This window comes from Tursiops truncatus, chromosome Y (genome assembly GCF_011762595.2).
Source record: "Tursiops truncatus isolate mTurTru1 chromosome Y, mTurTru1.mat.Y, whole genome shotgun sequence".
Classification (NCBI taxonomy): Eukaryota; Metazoa; Chordata; class Mammalia; order Artiodactyla; family Delphinidae; genus Tursiops; species Tursiops truncatus.
Genome location: NC_133428.1, coordinates 5,111,121 through 5,130,077, shown reverse-complemented (window position 1 = coordinate 5,130,077; position 18,957 = coordinate 5,111,121). Strand labels below are relative to the sequence as shown.

General features: G+C 45.5%; 1 long non-coding RNA gene across 1 annotated transcript in view; it reads right to left on the bottom strand.

Moving 5' to 3' along the window:
- LOC117310557 (uncharacterized) overlaps positions 1–17,428 on the bottom strand; it is a 39,227-nt gene extending 21,799 nt beyond the window's left edge. The window contains exons 1-3 of the long non-coding RNA XR_004524708.2: positions 16,459–17,428; positions 12,126–15,176; positions 11,813–11,910 (exon numbers count right to left, since the gene is read on the bottom strand). This is a non-coding gene — a long non-coding RNA (uncharacterized lncRNA). The remainder of the gene's footprint in view (positions 1–11,812; positions 11,911–12,125; positions 15,177–16,458) is intronic.
- Positions 17,429–18,957: the final 1,529 nt, after the last annotated feature.

Here is an 18,957-nt window from a genome sequence, read left to right as displayed (position 1 = left end):
TCAGGGAATGTGAATCTGAATTTTGAAATATAGGCTATAGTTCTTAAAAACAGGAAATTTATTCGGACTGTTCTAGCAATACACTGACCCTGATGAAAAAGCAGACATAGCCTATCTGGGTACAGCACTGACTTTGAATCCCAGTCTAATGTAATATTTAGAACCGCTGTGATTTTTTTTTAATAAGAAGGAAGACGGTTATATGTACATAAGCTGAGAATAGAGCTTGTTGATCAAAACACGAAATCTTGCAGGGCTATGAAGGTAGAGATGACCAGGCATTTGGGGGAAGTTTACAGAAATGATCCTTTATCCCCCAGGGAACACAGCAAGACCACACCCTACCTGCACCCCACCCCAATACTGGTACGTTGGACAATGTTAACGGATGCTGACCAACGGCAATTGGGCAGAAGACGGGTCCCATTAAAAACAAAAATCTCCCACAGCAGCGTCCCAAGGGATCAGTCTGTTCTACATACAAGAAAGAAGAGAACACGTATCTGTAGGAACCTTAAACGTAACAGTAAGACTAATCTCTTTTCTAATGTACTTGTAGACGTGACGTCACCATCGCCTTTGTCACATCGGTTGCACCGAACAAAGCTGGTCCGTGGTGGAAAAGGTCTACACAAGAGTGTGAGTGTTAGGAGGGGAAGACCACGGGGATCCCTCCTAGGGGCTGCTCACCCCAGAGAATGGCTCAAGAGAATCCCCCCATGGGGAACAACCCCGTTGGGCTTTGCAGGAACTAGACGTAACTATTTCTGTCCTAACCCACTGAGATTTGGAGACTGTTTTTACTACTCTTAGCACAAGCTGCCCTGCACCAGATTCCTTTCTGAAACTCTCGAGTGGGAGCTTCAAGGTGACAGATCTGAGCCTTCGGAAGGCAAAGTGTTCCTACGATGTGTGTCCTTCCTGGATGTCAGGTTACAGCTTTACGGACCTGGTCCCTGCCTTTGTCCACGTAAATGACCAAGGGGACACGCCTGCAGCCAGGCCTTGGAGCTTGGCTGTCACAAAAGTCCAAAGACGTTTCACAAGAGCAAAACCACAGTCACATTCTATGAAAGGTTGATTTCTTTTTTTTTTTTTACCGCATGGATACAGATACTGTTACTTCAATGGTCTTCCTACTTCCCCTTACATCTGCAAAAGTGAAAATGAAGGCAGGTTGTGGTTTCTGAGTTTACACTTCACGGGACGTTTTGAACAATCTAATCCAGGACATGAAGATAGTCTTAGGCTCTTTGTCTCTTTAAAAATACGATTTCCTCATCCTCCTACACTGTTGGCGGGAATGCGAACCGGTGCAGCCACTATGAGAACAGTATGGAGGTTCCTTAACAAAATCAGTATAGAGCTACCATATGATCCAGCAATCCCACTCCTGGGCATATGTCCAGACAAAAGCATAATTCAAAAAGATCCGTGCACCCCAATGCTCACAGCAGCACTATTCACAATAGCCAAGACACAGAAGCCACTTAAGTGTCCAACAACAGAGGAATGGATAAAGAAGATGCGGTGCATATATACAGTGGAATACTACTTAGCCATAAAAAAGAATGAAACAATGCCATTTGCAGCAACATGGACAGACCTGGAGATGATCATATGAGTGAAGTAAGTCAAAGACAAATACCATATGATGTTGCTTATATGTGGAATCTAAGAAAATGAAACAAATGAATTCATTTACAAAACAGAAATAGACTGACAGACAGAAAAAAAAAAAAAAAACTTACGGTTACCAAAGGGGAAAGGGAGGGATAAATTAGGAGTTTGGGATTAACATATACACACGACTATATATAAAACAGATAAATAACAAGGACCTACTGTATAACACAGGGAACTCTATTCAGTATCTTTTAATAACCTAAAATCGAAAAGAATCTGAAAATATATATATATGTGAAACTGAATCACTTTGCTGTACACCTGAAACACTGCAAATCAACTGTACTTCAGTTAAAAACAAGAAAACAATGACACACCACAGTGATCTCTTTCTGCAGAAGGTCCATTAATCTACACGTTGAAATCCCTCCTGGCCACGTCACAAAGGATGCCCTGTTCCAGCAGAGCTCCTCTCCCTCAAAAGCATGAAGTGGTATCCTCTGCTCTCGGTCTGGAAAGCGTCCTTGAGGTCTCCTCCCGAGAACGGTCACTGGGGGAACGCATCTTTAATTGCTACCAAAAAAACCCCAAAAACAAAAAAAGCATTTGGCCACACAGGATGTGAAAGATAAAGTTTAATTTGCTGATGATTGCATGTGGGCTCCGAAGACGGATGATTTATCTCTGACACTTGGCGGCAAACTTGAGGACGCTGAGCCTCTTGTTTACATGCTTTGGAGTTTGTGCAACTGTACGGTACGGAGAGGCTCTGGAGGGATGTTTAGCTTTCTTTCTGAGCTTATGATTACCATGGACGTGGAAGCATGAGGCTCAGAGGAATGTGCAGGGGTCATTTAGAGAAAGCAACTCCAGACTCGTTCCAAGGATTGCAATCCTGGAGCAGCTGTGATTTGGGGGTGCTTCTCACACTCTTTGTGACACCTACGAACTCCCCTTGGGAGGCTCCAGTACAAAATGTGTCGGAAAGGCTGTCAAACATCGAAAGCTTATACTCTCTCCAGAACCCAGGTTGTCAACAAAGCTTGGCGTATTACTTTCCTATGGCTGCCATAATGAAATACCATAAATTGGGTTGGCAAGACAGTGAGAAGTTACTCTCTTCCAGCTCTGGAGGTCAGAAGTCTGAGACCAAGGTGTCAGCAGGCCTGGTTTCTCCTAGAGGCTCCTGGGGAGAATCTGCTCCACCCACCATCCCTCAGCAGCTGACGGCGGCTGTCGGTAATGCTTGGTGTTCTTCGGTTTGTAGACACATCACTCCCATCTCTGTTTCCAGAGTTACACCCCATTCTCTGAGCCGTCCTCGTTTTTAAGGACACCCTGATGGGATTTCCTGTTCGGCCTGCTGCAGGATGACCTCATCGTAATTAGTTACACCTGCAAAGACCCTCTTTCCAAAGACAATCACATTCAGAGATCCAACAGGAACATAAATTCGGGGAGAAGCTGGTCACCCTATTCAAGGCTCCTTCTCTTTCCTTAAACAGATGATGGGGGCCTCGAGTTTCTCCTTTTCATCCTTCCACAGAAAAATAAATGTTTCTTTTGCATTGGAAAACCTGTGTGCCAAACCCCAGCCCAGAGGGACCGGAGGGGACCGTTACTTCTCAACTATAGGTTTCAAGGAAAGCCTCTCCCCAAATATTTTATTGCATTTCCAAATGAGATCCGGGCAAACATCACAACGGTGTTGACGGGTCTTGGGTCTCGGCCTGTGCACACATTCACTCTGAAAGAAGTTTAAAAGACTCTTCCCCCCATACAGAGAAAAGGTCGGCTTAAGTGCAACCATCTTTGCATTATTCATATTCATACCTTGTCAGTTTTCACTAACCCTGCAAGTTAAGAATATCCAAAGAGCGATTTATGTCTCTGGGTTTTATAGCTGTTTCCCTTCTCCCTGGCGCCAGGGTGGCCCCAAGACAAGCTCCACGTCAAACAGTTTAAATCCTTCCATGTTTATTGACTGCAGTGAAAGGAGATCTCTGGACGGGCAGCATATCTACAGAAACTACCGATTAACAACGGCTGAGGGATATTGCCGTATATATATACACACACACACCACATCTTCTTTTCCCACTCATCTACTGATGGACACTTAGGTTGCTTCTCAGCCGTAAAAAAGAATAAAATACTGCCATTTGCAGCAACATGGATGGACCTAGAGACGATCAGACTGAGTGAAGTCAGACAGACAGAGACAACTATCCTAGGGTATCACTTGTATGTGGAATCTAAAAAAATAATACACATGAATTTATTTACAAAACGGAAACAGACTCACAGACGCAGAAAGTAAACTTATGGTTACCAAAGGGGAAAGGGAGGGGAAGCATCAACTAGGAGTTTGGGGTTAGCAGATACAAACTCCTATGTACAAAACAGATATACAACAAGGATTTACTGTAGAGCACAAGAAACTCTGTTCAGTATCTTGTTGTCACCTATAATGGAAAAGAATATCTATCCATCTATCTATAACTGAATATATATATATAACTGAATCACTTTGTTGTACACCTGAAACTATTCCAATATTATAAATCAACTATCGTTCAGTAAAAATAATATAAAAACGGCAATGAACTTGCATTTATCAACGGTCAATAGGTTATTGACAACGTAGCTTGTGCACAGACTTATGAGGTAGCTGTGCTGATCACATTGCAGCACCTGTCTTTTAAGTGACCTCATTCCACCCAGACAAGGGAAGAGGAGGGGGTGTAGGGAAGAGAGATGGGAAAACAGGTTGGAGAGACAGATGGGTCCAAAAAATGCATGGCCAGGTACTGTATGTGAAGGAGTGTGAATGTCGTCCTCCGTGTGACGGGAAGTCAGCGGACAGTTTTAGGTAAGGAAGATGGTGGAAGGTTTACGCTTCTGAACATCCTTCGGCTGGGGCGCAGAAAAGACTATGTGGGGTGACGGTGTATGCAGACGCTCAGCCGTGGGGCTATCGCAGGCGTGCAGGTAAGAGAGGGGGATGGATTTAAGGAGCAGCTCTCTTAGAGATGAAGGAAAGGGACCGGTTCGGGATAGGCTCTGGAGGCAGAAACACCATCCTATGAACTGGATGCTGTTCTAGGGGACGTGGAGGGGAGGACAGATGTCAGGAACGGACCATGGGTTTTGCTCTTGGCCGTGGAACCAAGACTGATGGAGGAGGTATAACGGGAAGTGACCGAGAGCTCCCTTGCTGATATAACTTTTGAGATTTGTAGTGGATAATCCCAACGTGAAGAGGAAGGGGGGTATCCTAGGAGGTTCTTGGCTTCCGTGACAAATATATGAAGATCAAAGCGACGTCAGTTATGCTCAGGAACGAGAATGGATTCTAAATTCTGAGTCGCACGAGGAGCATACGCCTGAATTAGAAAACGCTGAAAATCCAGTGCTACTGTTCCCTTGATATTCACAGATGGCCCTTCCGAGAGATTTCATTTTGCACACGCGTGTTTGCAAAGGCCTCTTTGGAGCCACACTCTTCTTTGCCCCCCATACAAATACTTCTCTGTGTGTAAAGCCCTCGTCTTTGCTGGAAGGGTCGCTGTCTCTCTGCCTCTGGGTTTTGGAAGCAGTAGCTCCCTATTGTTCCTGGAGAAGCTCCTGACCCGCACGGAACGGAAATCAAACCATCTACTGACGTCTTGGGTAGCAAGGCTGTGAGGACAGGCTACATATTCAGATCGAGATATTCAAGGACCTGACTGTCTTCTCCCCTTTTTCTTATCTGTGGGAAGCTAGGGTGCAGCTGCCGTGGCTGAAATTGGGGAAAATGTAGGCACTGCAGAATCTCTTTATGTTTCAGAAACTACGACAGTAGATGTCAAAAACACGTATCCCCTGTGACTCACTCGCCCGCGTTTCCTAGGAATTTCACGGCTTTGTATTAGACAAACATTCACTGAGCGGCTGAAAGAGGACCAGTACTGCATGTGGGTTTATCCACACAAGGTAAATAGGCTTCATTCTTATCTTGAAGAAGAGGTTTCCCATGTAGTTTGGAGGAAAGAAATCCTTTCAGCTCAGGGCACTCTGTTAAAAAAAAAAAAAGGCACATACAGTGCACTGCAAGGGGACAGGGAGAACCCGTATAAAAAGGACTATGGAGAAATGAAAACCAGAAATGCTCACTGGCTTTCTCCGTGTCACTTGGCAACACTTCTTTCCATCCGAGAGAGTGGAAGATGAAGCAGAAAGTACACAAATGATCCAACAGATGCTCAGACCCTTACACACAAATGCCTGTTAAATGGCTCATAACCTCCTTGGGCCAGCCCTGCCCCATGCCATCCGCCATGATGTTCTGCTATCTTGGCAACACCGATATGCACTGAGATTCCTCACGGAAAATGTTAGTTTAGAAAACGCAGAGTGTCATCAAATTCAAGCAGTGACCTCTGTTAGGAAAGGTCTTGCCCACGGAGACTAACATATGAATACTCATCAATATTAATGGATTAATGAGTGACCATCTTCTGAAACACTGGGGCCAATTCTTCCTCAGAACTGGACTGGCTACCAAAAGGTCTTGTAGGATGAGAGAATCTAGCTCATTATCCCGAAGTCTAGTTAGTGGTCAAGAAAAAGCCTAAATGGTATGCCTCACACTTTGTTTAAAAATTTCACTCCGGTCCTGAATCTTCACTGCCAAGTTTTAAGTATGAAATGCCATAAAGAGATGTTAAATGTTGGCTGCCTCACAGGAGAGGTGAGACAACTGTGGTGATTCATCCAGTGGTCTACCTTACTACAGAATTGCTTACAAGGATAACATTACATCAGCTCTAATTAGGCATTTATCAAGGGTAAATAGGCCTCCTTAGGGTTTCCAGACAATGAGGCAGTCCCTGTATGCCTGCTGCGTGGAATTCTGGCTGACAAGATGCCTGGGAGACCCCACCAGACACAGTGTCTGCCGCGGTTTGAAATATTTGTCAAGGCGAAGCTAGCTTCGCATAAATAGAGACAGTCCTAAGGCATAGCTTGACAGACTGTCGCAGTATTTGCGTTCTCTTATATATTGCTTAAAGATTCTCGGGCATGTGCGCCTTTTGTCTGAACTGACTACTTCTGGCATCTTCTGCAAAAACAGGTTATCTGGTCGTTTTTATTACTTTATACACAATTACACACCGTCCGCCTTCCAAAGTGAAAAGAACTTCTGGGTAAAGCGTAATAAGCCTGGGATGCGAGGGACGGTTCCAACAGCTGCTTCATGAAACAAAATGAGACCACATCCTTCTCCACATTTAGGTCGTGGCACCAGATTGTGAGACTGGAAGTTTTGTTTCTGATGCAGAGGAAAGAAGTGAGGAATTCACTTTCGTCCCAGGGTGGTTGCCTTTGTCATTTTAAAATTAAACTGAGTTTGAACCTGCCCTGCAATGTTTTTTCTTATTTTATTTTTTAATTGAGTAGAGTCGATTTACAATGTTGTGTTAGTTTCAGGTGTACGGCAAAGTGATTCATTTATATATATATATATATATAAAAAACATATATATATTCTTATATATAATATATATTCTTACATATATATTCCTATATATAACATATATCTACTCTTTTTCATACTCTCTTCCATTATAGGTTATTACAAATATTGACTATAGTTCCCTGTGCTATAGTAGGTCCTTGTTGTTTATTTTACGTATAGTGGTTTGTATCTGCTTAATCCCATACTGCTAATTTATCTGTCCCCCCACTGTCCCCTTTGGTAACTCTAAGTTTGTTTTCTACGTCTGTGAGTCTGTTTCGGTTTTGTAAGTAAGTTGCTTTGTATTACTTTTTTAGATTCCACACATAAGTGATATCATATGACATTTGTCTTTCTCTGACTCACTTCACTGAGTCTGATCATCTCTAGGTCCACCCATGTGGCTGCAAATGGCATGATTTCACTCTTTTTTATGGCTGCGAAGCAACCCAAGTGTCCATCCATGTATGAATGGATAAAGAAGATGTGGTCTATAGATACAGCGGAACATTACTCCTCCGTAACAAAGCATGAAATAATGCCCTGCATTCTTTAAATGAACTGGGAACACAGATTTTCTAGAGAGGAATGTAAGGGAGAAAGAAACACCCTGCAGACCTCATAGCTGCAGGGCTGCCAGCAGCCAGTTCCTTCAAATGCCATGACCGTAACAGGGTGACCGGATGGGTGTCTTCTCCTCTGCAGTGGGGAGCTCAGAACACATGGAAACGTTCTGGAGTTACTGGAATTTTTATGTGGCATCACAGCTGTCTGAAAGCTGTGTGCCTGGCCAACTGGCTACGTTCCCTCTTTTACTTTTTCAGATCCTTCCCTTAATTTGTATTTGGACGTTGCAAATGATGTTTCAGAATGACTTTAGAATACTGTTACAGCGCCCATATGTTCCAGCGAAAATTCCATCCTTCATTCGGCCCAGTGCTGAATGCATCCTAAGATGCACACACACACACACACACACACACACACACACACACACACACACACACACACACACACACACACACACACACAGACATTATGACGGTTAATTTTAAGTGTCTTGACTGAGCCACAAAGGGCCCAGATATTTGGTGAGACATGATTCTGGGTGTGTCTGGGAGGGCGTTTCTTGATGAGATTAACATTTTTTAAAAACTGAAGTACCTTTGATTTACCACGTTGTGTTAGTTTTAGGTGTAAAGAGAAGTGATCCAGTTACACACATATATATATATATGTTCCTTTTCAGATTCTTTTCCATTATGGTTTATTACAAGATACTGAATATAGTTCCCCAGGCTATATACAGTAGGACCTTGTTGGATGAGGTGAACATTTGAATCAGGAGACAGAATAAAGCAGGCTGCCCTTCACCATGTGGGTGGGCCTCATCCAGTCGACTGAAGGCCTGAGCAGAACAAAAGGATCTACTCTCCCACAGAAAGGAAGGAACTTCTCTCTGTCTAACTGTCTTCAAACAGGGACATCTGTCTTCCGCATTCAGACCCAGAGTGGAGTTGACACTATCAACCCTTCTGAGCCTGCACCTTGCTGACTATAGATCTTGTGGCTTCTCAGTTTCCATAACTGCAGGAGCCTCTTCCCTACAGCAAATCTCCTTATATATACATCACTAGGGTCTGCATGTTTCTGTTCTCCAAACTCCGTATGTTGGAGCCCTAACCCCCAAGGTGATGGTATGAAGAGGTGATGAGGTTAGGAGAGCGGTGCCCCCGTGGATGGGATTAGTGTCCTTATAAGAGACCCCAGAGAGCTCTCTCACCCCTTCCTCCGTGTGAGGACACAGCAAGAAGATGTCCGTCTACGAACCAGGAATCAGGCTCTCAGTAGACACCAGATCTGCCAGCAGATCTTGAAATCCCACCCTCCAGAACTGGAAGAATAAATGTCTGTTGTTTCTAAACCACCCAGTCTGTGGTACTTTGTTATAACAGCCCAAATGGGCTATACATATATGTATCAAATATGCAATATTAATATTATATATAATATTATTTTATGTATGTTAATATATCTACTTATATATAGACACATATAATATATGTTATATATATTACATATATATGCCTTATATATTATCATATATAATATGTCCATCTTAAATCTAATATTGAATATAATATATGTTCTCTGGGGAATATACATATATATTCACAAATTCACACACATAGATCTATATGTGTATACAGATGCAAACATATATTCATTTCCATTTCCAGCTGATATATTACAACCTAAAAGCACGGGCAGGCTAAGACCCCACGTGGAAGGCTGGAGTCTGTGAACAACGGCAGACAGGCATCTACCAGCCGGTAATTTCTTCTCCCTCCCTCTGTTTGAGGGTCAGTTCCTTCTGTCCACTGGGAAGAGGGTGCCTAAGATGGAGCAGTCAGCCTGGCTCATACCCAGAAGCGGTAACCCCGCCTTGCGCTGTCTCTCCCTGCTTCCCTGCCCCGGCCCCTGTTCCCTCTCTGCCACTTGCTTGGACCAGCGCAGCCTCATTGCTTTCTCCCTGCTTTCTGGGGGATCCCACCTAAGACATGGACCCTTGAGCTCACTGAGGCACCGGCATCCACAGTTCATCACTGAGCTGCACTTCTCATGCCTTGGTATTTCTTGAAAATGCTCAGTGGTAATTGGCGGAGGGCAGGCACGGTGCTGGGGCAGGACTGATAAAAATGAGAAGCTGCACCCCCTACCTTCACATCGCTCAGAGACCACAGGGCAAACGGGGGATGAGTAGGGAAGTGAGACCAGGGCTATCATGAAATGACAGACAGTGCAAAGAGACCATCTAGGGAGTGTGCCTGGCTCTGTTGCGGGGATGCTGGGGAAGTAGTAGGGAGGGAGGGGGTGAATCTCTGGGGCTGATTCCAAAAGCAGAGGCATGTGTGTCTCAGGGGGAGATGTTAGGGGAGCATTTCTCAGGGCAGAAAGCCGCAGAGGGATGCTGTAAATGAGATTCAGGGCAGGGTAACATCCACGGTGCAGATGTGGCAATGGGTCCTGCAGTGCAGGGGAGACACACATAGCTGCTGATATGGGGCCACGGACAGAGACAGAGGTGACACAGGGCGCCGGGACTTGCAGGCTTCCTGGGCAACTCTCTCAGTAAGGGACTGATCTTTGGGAACTGAACAAGCTTCTAAGGCACCCTGTATCAGGGTCTTTCCCAAGTCATCTATTCGAACACCCTTAGTCTCCTCAAGAGAGAGGCAAGGAGACTCGGGGTGGCAGGACGTAGCGATGGGAAGCAGACGCATTGAGTTCAGGCTCCAAACAGCCCAGTCGGGGGCCAAGCAGCAAAGACGGCGGAGCAAAGACCCCGAGGTCACCTCGCCTCACGGACACACCAAAATCACAACCCTGCAGAACAGCCATGGATGAAAAAGACTGGAACCTTCCAGAAAAGATCCTCTACAAACTAAAGACAAAACAGCCAAGTCTGCTTGTTTTCTGCCCTGAATCTGAAAGGGTTCCAGGAGCTTCCTCCCTCCGGGATCAATCGTATGGACCTAGTTTGGGTTGGGTCACCACCTCTTGATCAATAAGCCCCGCAAATGATGGTGACAGCAGAAGACGGTTGTAGAGAAGCTACCTGTGAATCAAAAAGATCCTTTCAACGATGGGGAATTAACCAGGGGGTGGGAAGCCACCCAGGACTGGCTAAAACTAGTTTATTGCACCTAAAACGAACTTATTTCTTGTGTGAACTGTTGGCGATCTTCAAAAGAAGATATGCAGTGATGTGAAGGTAACGAATAGACAAAGGAATGAACAAAACAAGCATGGATCCACCAGCCGCTTCAAACATCGGGAACACTTCCGAATCGTTATTACTCTCTGGGATCCCCTTTCCTTTCAATGCTCCTCGAGAACCACTCCCCCCAGAGTTAAGTATTTTCCCAAATTTTATGCGCAATAAGAAGATAGTAATGCCTTTGCCGAAGGTCCCTGTATTTCTCAACAACATATTAGTATTCCACTCTGCTTTCTTTATTCACTGATAGCACACTGTCTGGTCTCCTGTACTCTTTTCTCTCAACTGTGCATTTCTAAAATGCATGAGGACGTTGCCTATGTATTCAGTCAACTTGCTTCACTTTTGTACAATATTCCAGTGTCGATCACTTCACACTCTATACATCGGCTCTCCTGCCAGCAGACACGTGGGTCGCCTGCAGGTTGCGGTAGGAGAGGCGTTACTCCCGAGAGCATGCTTATACACGGACACACATGCAAGACATTCTCTAGAGTTTCTACCAATGAGGGGAACTTCTGAGTCACCCTCAGCTTTTCAAGATGGCGCTAAATGGACTTCCAAAGCGATTGTACCAACGTACAGTCCCGGCAGCAAGGGATGAGTCTTGTCACTGCTTGCGTACGCATCAACAGAGGGTTTTATCCATGGGCAGAGGCTACTAACTGATCCCAAACCAAATTATCCCTCTTCTCAGCTTGGCATCGCCTCCCAGCTGGTCTCAGCGTTTGATGTGTCTGTGTGGTTGAGTTCTGGCTAAAGGAATGTGAGTAGAAGGATGTGCACCATGGAAACCTCCCATGGGTAAGCATGTACGTGTTTTCTCTCTTCCAGCCGTGCGGCACTGAAGCGACGGCAACAAAAAACACCAACAGCAACCAACCAACAAATGAAAACTGGGGTACCTTGGGAGGCAGGTGTTGATGATGGCAGAGGACCAGTTTGGCCAGGAACCTGGATCTCTCACTCATCGCTGGGAAGAAATCGCCTCAAGTAGGAACACCTGCAAAGGACGAGTCCTTTAAAATAAACAAACTGTGGCTGCGTTAAGTCTACGAAATTCTCCGAGGTCTTTGTCAAGGCAGTTCGCGTTACTCTCAGCAACACAGCCCCCGACGTCTCAACGGGATCAGCCTCCCGCATCTCCAGTGACAGCGCAGCCAGCGTGAGTTTCTCATTTTCAAACACGATTGGTTGACTTTTCAGCTGTTTACTCACCTGCGTGATTCCGCTTCCGGGAAGCCCGAATCTTCTTGTCTTTCGCTCACCTAGAGAATGTAAAATAATTGTAAGAAAAGATGAGACTATGCAGATACGTGTAAATAAATAGCTGTAGACTTCTACAGCTACCCTGCATGGGGGGTACAGGAGTATGTGTAACAGACATATTTAGACATTTGGGACATTTTTCAGGATTTAGCTCTTCAATATCAGGGCTTTTTAGAATATCTAGGGAGCCCCATGTTCTGAGGGACGTATATTTGTGCCCTGATTAGGAAGGGCTTTACGCTGCTATACAGAATTTTATGTGGGTATTCACTCATGCCCCTTCGAATCTTCAAATCCAAAAAAATTTCCAAAGGTTAAAAACCCATTAGCCTTATTGTAACTAGATGTTCCTGGGTGACAGCCGGCCTCTAGACGAACACAGTCCTGCAGAAGTTTCTGCAGTGCTGGAATAACGTTCTACGCTGTGTCATCCAACATGGCGGCTACCCAGCACTTGCTTGAAACGTGGCTCGTATGACCAAGGAAGTAAGGTTTGAAGTTGTCTTTTATTTTAAATCATTTACATTTAGTTAGGCAGGGATGACTACTGGCTACTATGTTGGGCCACTGGGATACGTCTCTAGACCCTTCCCGCTCAACACGTGGGCCACCGGCATCTGCATCACCTGGGCGCCAGCCATGAATGGATGCTCTCAAGTCTCGCCTCGGACCTACCACATCAGACTCACATGCGAGCACGTTAAAGTCTGAGAACACCACGTTAGAGCTGTTTCACACAGATATCCCATTTTTCTTCTCTTTCCCGAATCTGTCCCAAACAAAGCACGGTGGTGTCCTCCCATCACCCAATGACAATGACACCACCCACGCCTCCACCTGCGACTCCTTCAAATTCAGCTGGTCAGTGCTCAAGATAATCAAGCTATTCCTCATTTTGTTTCTAAAATGAAAGCCAAACAGGCTGCACAATTTTTGCACTGTATAGCACCACGTGGTACCTAACATAGAATGGGGAGACGCTTAGTATTGTTTCTATAAGAAAATGACACCCAGTGAATAACTGGTTTAAGCGAGCACCCATATGCTACAGATTTCCAACACCAAGCACACTGTTAATGAAAACAAACACATCGCAGCGTGGTCCTTTCAGATGAACCCTTGCCGAGCCTTCTCCCATGACGGCGTGTATCTGATACCTAAGGCACAAGCATCTCCTATAAAAATTCCACCACCCACCTTATCACAGTTTTCATAGTCACACACGGTTGAACTTGACTGCACCTGACATGGAATTATCCTTCTGCCCAGAAAGGCCTTTAATACATGATGTTTGATCACTATAAAGGCCAGGTTGCTTTTATGTCGGTAGCAATTTGGAGGAAAACCATTCAATGGAAGAATAACTGGGAGGTAGGGTGGGCAATTACTCTCAGAATAATCATGGACAACAATGCTGTAGCACCTACTGCGTGCCAACATCAGACTAAAAGTCTGACGTGCATTAACACCTTGGATCCAGCATGACCAGCGGATTCAGCACCAGGAGGGAGAAACCCAAGTGTCACAGTGGGTTTGGGGAGAAGTGGCTGGGCTGGGTATTGCTTTGTTGGTAGATTCTCTAAGGTTTACCATTATTCGGACCAGGACAGAAAGAAAGGAATCAATAAGCACCCACTTCCAGATTTTGACTTGAATAATTATGCACATATACAGTTGACCCTTGAGCAACACAGGTTTGAACGGCGTGGGTCCACTTCTAAGCACATTTTTTCCACTAAGTAGGTACGACAGTACCACACGATCCAAAGTTAGATGAACCCTCGTATATGGAGGAACCATGGACACTGAGTGCTGACTCTAAGTTATACTCGAATTTTTGGTGCTCTGAACCTCCACGTGGTTCAAGGTTCAACTACAGTGGGACCATTCTCAGAAGGGGAAAACTGGAGGGTAAGAAGAGATTTGGAGGATTTTTTTTTTTTGGAACGGGGTCGGGGGGTGGAGAGTGTAAGCCCAAGTTCTCAAATGATTAGAACAAAGCCGTCCTATCCCCGAGCTGCTCTAAATGATCAGAAGGTGGAAAATACCACAAATAAGGTAATGTGCCCAGGTCGGGCGTTCTCTTTTAGAGAGAGGTCGACCACCATGTTCGTCCTGGATTTATCCTTTGTCAACGGCTGTGAGAATCTTTCATGCATTTCTCAGTGGTTCACCTGTTCCCCATGCAGCCCATCTGTTCTCAGAAGACAAGGTGGGTTCCATGATGCCAGAACTAGTGGCCAAGGAGGGTGGTCCCTGCTGCTCCCCTAAATCTCCACAGAGACAGTGATGTCTGGCAACAGGCTCTTATCCCAGCAAGTTCAACTCTGGCTTGTCATGATTCAGCTCCAATCAGACACGCCTGGGAGCTTCTGGTAGAAGGAGCCGTCTAAGCCGTGGACAACCCACCCTGTTTGATGTATCCGCTGTAGGTGTCATCAGATGCCTACAGGTGTTGGCTGTCCAGTCTGCATACCCCACGGCCATGCTACCACGGGGGTCCTGCCACCCGCTAGCCAAGCTTCCATTTCTTCCGAACCCAGGCTATTTAGAGAGAATCACAGAGTATATATGTCAACCCCAACCTCCCATATATCCGCCATTGGCACTATGTATAAAATAGATCACGAATGAGAACCTACTGTGTAGCACAGGGAACTCTACTCACCGCTGTGTGGTGACTTAAATGGGAAGGGGACCCAAAAAAGAGGGGATATACGTGTACGTAGAGCTGATTCACTTTGCTGTACAGCAGAAACTAACACAGTATGGTAAAGCAACTCTACTCCCATAAAAATTAAAAAAAAAAAAAACACAAGAGAGAGAGACTCATGGCGATTTCCTCTCCAGATGGTTCCAATCTTCCTCATGCCTCGCTGGGTTGGCTCATTGCCCGTGGGCATCGCTTCAGTCCATTGGGGGTTGGGGGCGGGTCCCCCTGGGTACCGTGGAGGCCCAGAGAAGCGATGTATGCCGGCGGGGCGAGTCTAGGGCAGGATCCTGGAAGAGGGGATGGGTTTTTGTGAGCTGCGCATAGCAGGATGGATGTCGGCAGGACACATTCTAACATTTATAGACCATTTCCAAAATGGTAAATCGGGTGAGTCCTCACTCCTATGTGTTCTGTGAAGAGGCTAGACATTAAGAAATGGTTGTAGAATGAAGTGAGTGTTTACGGATGACAACTGTGCAGAGATAGTGGTCCACGTGCATGCCTGCCCAGCTGCCACATCTGGAATAAATGACTGGTGAGGAATACAACCAGAAAAGTGATTGTCAGTTGATGACAGCAGAGGGGGAGGTGATGCTGGGGAAAGAGAAATCCCCCTGATGGATCCTGAAAGGCTTATAGATATTACTATAAATAGGTACATAGACAATTTTTTTTCTGAACTCTATATACGCCGCTGGGTATGAAATACATATCTAGCGAGAACCTGCTGTACAGCACAGGGAACTCTACTCGGTCCTCTGTGGTGACCTGGATGGGAGGGAAATCCAAAAGGGAGGGGACACGTGTATACATACCTACAGTGGGGCCACTTTGCTGTGCAGCAGGAGCGAGCACAACATTGTAAAGCAACTGTACCCCAATAAAAAAATAAATATTAAAAAAATAAGTACAGAAAAGAAAAAAAAAGTACCTGGGAAAGGAAACTTAAACGCATATGACTAAACGAAAGAAGCTAATCTGAAAAGACTACCTACTGTGTGATTCCAGCTCTATGACATGATAAAAAAAAAGAGACAAAATATGGAGACAGAAAAAAAGATCAGTGGTTGCCAGGGTCTAGGGGAAAAAGGGAAATGAACAGACAGAGCACAGAAGATTTTTTAGGGCAGTGAAACTTCTCTGTATGATGATAAAATGATGGATACGTGTCATTATACACTTGCCCAAAGCCACAGAATGTACAAGACCAGGAGTGAACCCTAATGTAAACTACAGACTTGGGGTGATAACGTGTCAATGGGTTCATACACCTATTTGAATTTTACAAATGTACCACTGGGTACATCCGTCACATCTATCTATCTATCTATCTATCCATCCATCCATCACTTCTATCTACCTATCTATCTATCTATCTAACTATCCACCCATCCATCCATCACTTCTATCTATCTATCTATCTATCTATCTATCTATCTATCTAACTATCCACCCATCCATCCATCACTTCTATCTATCTATCTATCTATCTATCTATCTATCTATCTATCTATCTATCTATCTATCTATCAGGAGAGGGACAGACGTTATTTTAAGGAATTGGCTCACATGATTTTAGGGCTGGCAAGTCCAAAATCCCCAGGGCAGGCCAGCAGCCTGCAAATTCAGTAAGAGTTGATGTTTCAGTCGTACGTCCAAGTGTCATCAGGGCAGCAAGCTGGAAACTCAGGCAGAATTCCTTCTTCTCTGGAGGACCTCAAATTCCTTTTTCTCTTATGTTCTTCACCTGATTAGATAAGGCCCACCCACGTTACAGCAGGTCATCTGCTTTACTCAAAGGCTACTGATGCACAGGTTCATTCCAGGTATAAAATATCTTCCCAGAAACATCTAAACCGTTTGACTGGTCCCTGTGGCCCGGCCAAGTCGACAGATAAAATTATCCATCGCAGGCTGTATTTAAACAAAGCCACTTACACAGGCATGTCTGATGGTCTGACCCAACTCCAGCAGGTGATTTCAGCTCACCAATCTAACGTTCTAATTAAGTCCAGTTGCAGACAGTTAAAAGCAAGTCCTTGTTTGGACATTACGAGGGCAGAGTCAGCATGTGTTTTCTCCATCTGCCCCCTTCCTTGTCCGCAAGGCCATGGACCACAGTAGCTGCACTAGCAGCGGAAGCAGACTGAATGGGCGAATTGCCTTGTGATTCATTGTATTAACGGCACCACCGTTAGCCACCAGCTTCTCAAACCTCTTCACCTCCCTAAATCTATCAGCCTCCACACACAGAGGCACTTAGAGTTTCAAAGGTTCTGCTTTTAGAACAACGTCTGGGGTACTGGAGGACCAGGCTGGATGGCCCACAGACAGGAACGACAGCACCAGGCTCCACCCAGAGCCCCTCGGACCTCTGCGTGGAAGCAGCACACTGTCACCCCTCTGCAGTCTCCGCGACACCAAGGCTGGAGAGCGGACCCTGCCCCAGCATCTCCGGAGGACCCCACCGCACGGTGCTAGCCAGGAGATGTGTACTTCACGGCGAGCCTTTCTAGCGCATCTCTGGGACTCCTGCAATGACGCTGGACGCACCTGGAGGAATCTGGCGCAGGGGACAACCCCAGCTGCGAAGTATCCTGGGACACGGATCAGTCACTTTCAGTTCTCTCTTCTGCAGGTGAGCAGGTAGGAAGGGGTTTCCAGCTTGTAGATGGCAGACGGTGGGACTTCTGGGTCTCCATTATCACGGGAGCCAATTACTCGTAAACAATTCTCTCTCTCTCTCTGTAGATAGATAGATACATAGATAATAGATAAGTAGAGAGATGATAGATACAGACATACACAGATGAATAGATATTGATAGATAATAGACAGAGATAGAGGTCCATAGCTAAATAGATAGATAGATGGATAGCTGGCTAGCTAGATAGGATCCATGATAAGCAGATAGATGACAGATAGATAGGTCAACAGGTGATTGACAGAGGATTGGATTAGATAGATATTAGATAGACTGAGATGGATAGATGATAGACAGACATACAGACTAGATAGACAGGTGATATAGATATACATATATACATGTAGATAGATATCCGATGGGTTCTGTTTCCCTGCAGAATGCTAAAACAGGTCATCTATACTAGCAGATGGAGAACAATAACCCGTAGATTAATAACCCAACAAATAACCCGGCAGATCGTGCCAGCTGCCTGTTTCTGTGGACGAGCTAAGAATAAGTATGTACTTTTTAAATGGTTGGGGGAAAAAGTCAAAAGAAATGAAAAAAGTCAATAGTCTGTGAGACTTGAAAATTATGTGACGTTCAAATCAATAAAGCTTTATTGGAACACAACCAGGAGCATACGTTCAGGCACCGCGGGTATCTGTGTACCCGTTGCAAGGCCGAGCTGAGTAGTCGAGACGACGTGTAGGGCCGAGAAAGCCCCCAGTAGTTCCTCCCTGGCTCTGCACAGACCACGGGTGCCAAGTCGCGCTCTACCTCTTTGAGGAGAAGCCAAGCAAAAACCTTAAGAAACCATTAGCTGTGCCGTCGCTGTGATGGGATGACACCTTATTCTGCAGAAGTCTCCTATGGAAGATTCCGCAGACATCATCTCCCGATGCTTTTCTGAGGGTTTTCCACCTTTGAGGACACGTTGTCTGTAAGGCCCATGCCGCCCTTGACAGCCCCAGCTGTCGCCAGTAATGGGTGTGTCCCGAAAGAGATCCCATTTCCCCTCTAACGAGCCCCGCACAGCCCTGCTCCGCACAGCTTTCAAGGCGCTGAGTCATCTCCTTCTGGAAAACTCAGTCCATTATCTTTCCTTCTGCAAAGCAGCCAGGCCATGTCAGCTCCTTGCCAAGCTCCCACAAACTGAGATAATCAGAATTGCTAAATGGATTACCATAAGTACCAGTTTTGCAAGAGCAGAAACCCAACGGCAGCTGTTACCCCGAAGCGCATTCCAGAGGACGGCGTCGTGGGTGATTTCATAGTGCATTAGGTGGTGGTTTATGTGGAAACGACTCCGAGAAGCGAGCTGAAAGGATGAAGGCAGGCGGGATCATGGAAGCAGTCATGGCGTTTTGAAGAAAAGAAAA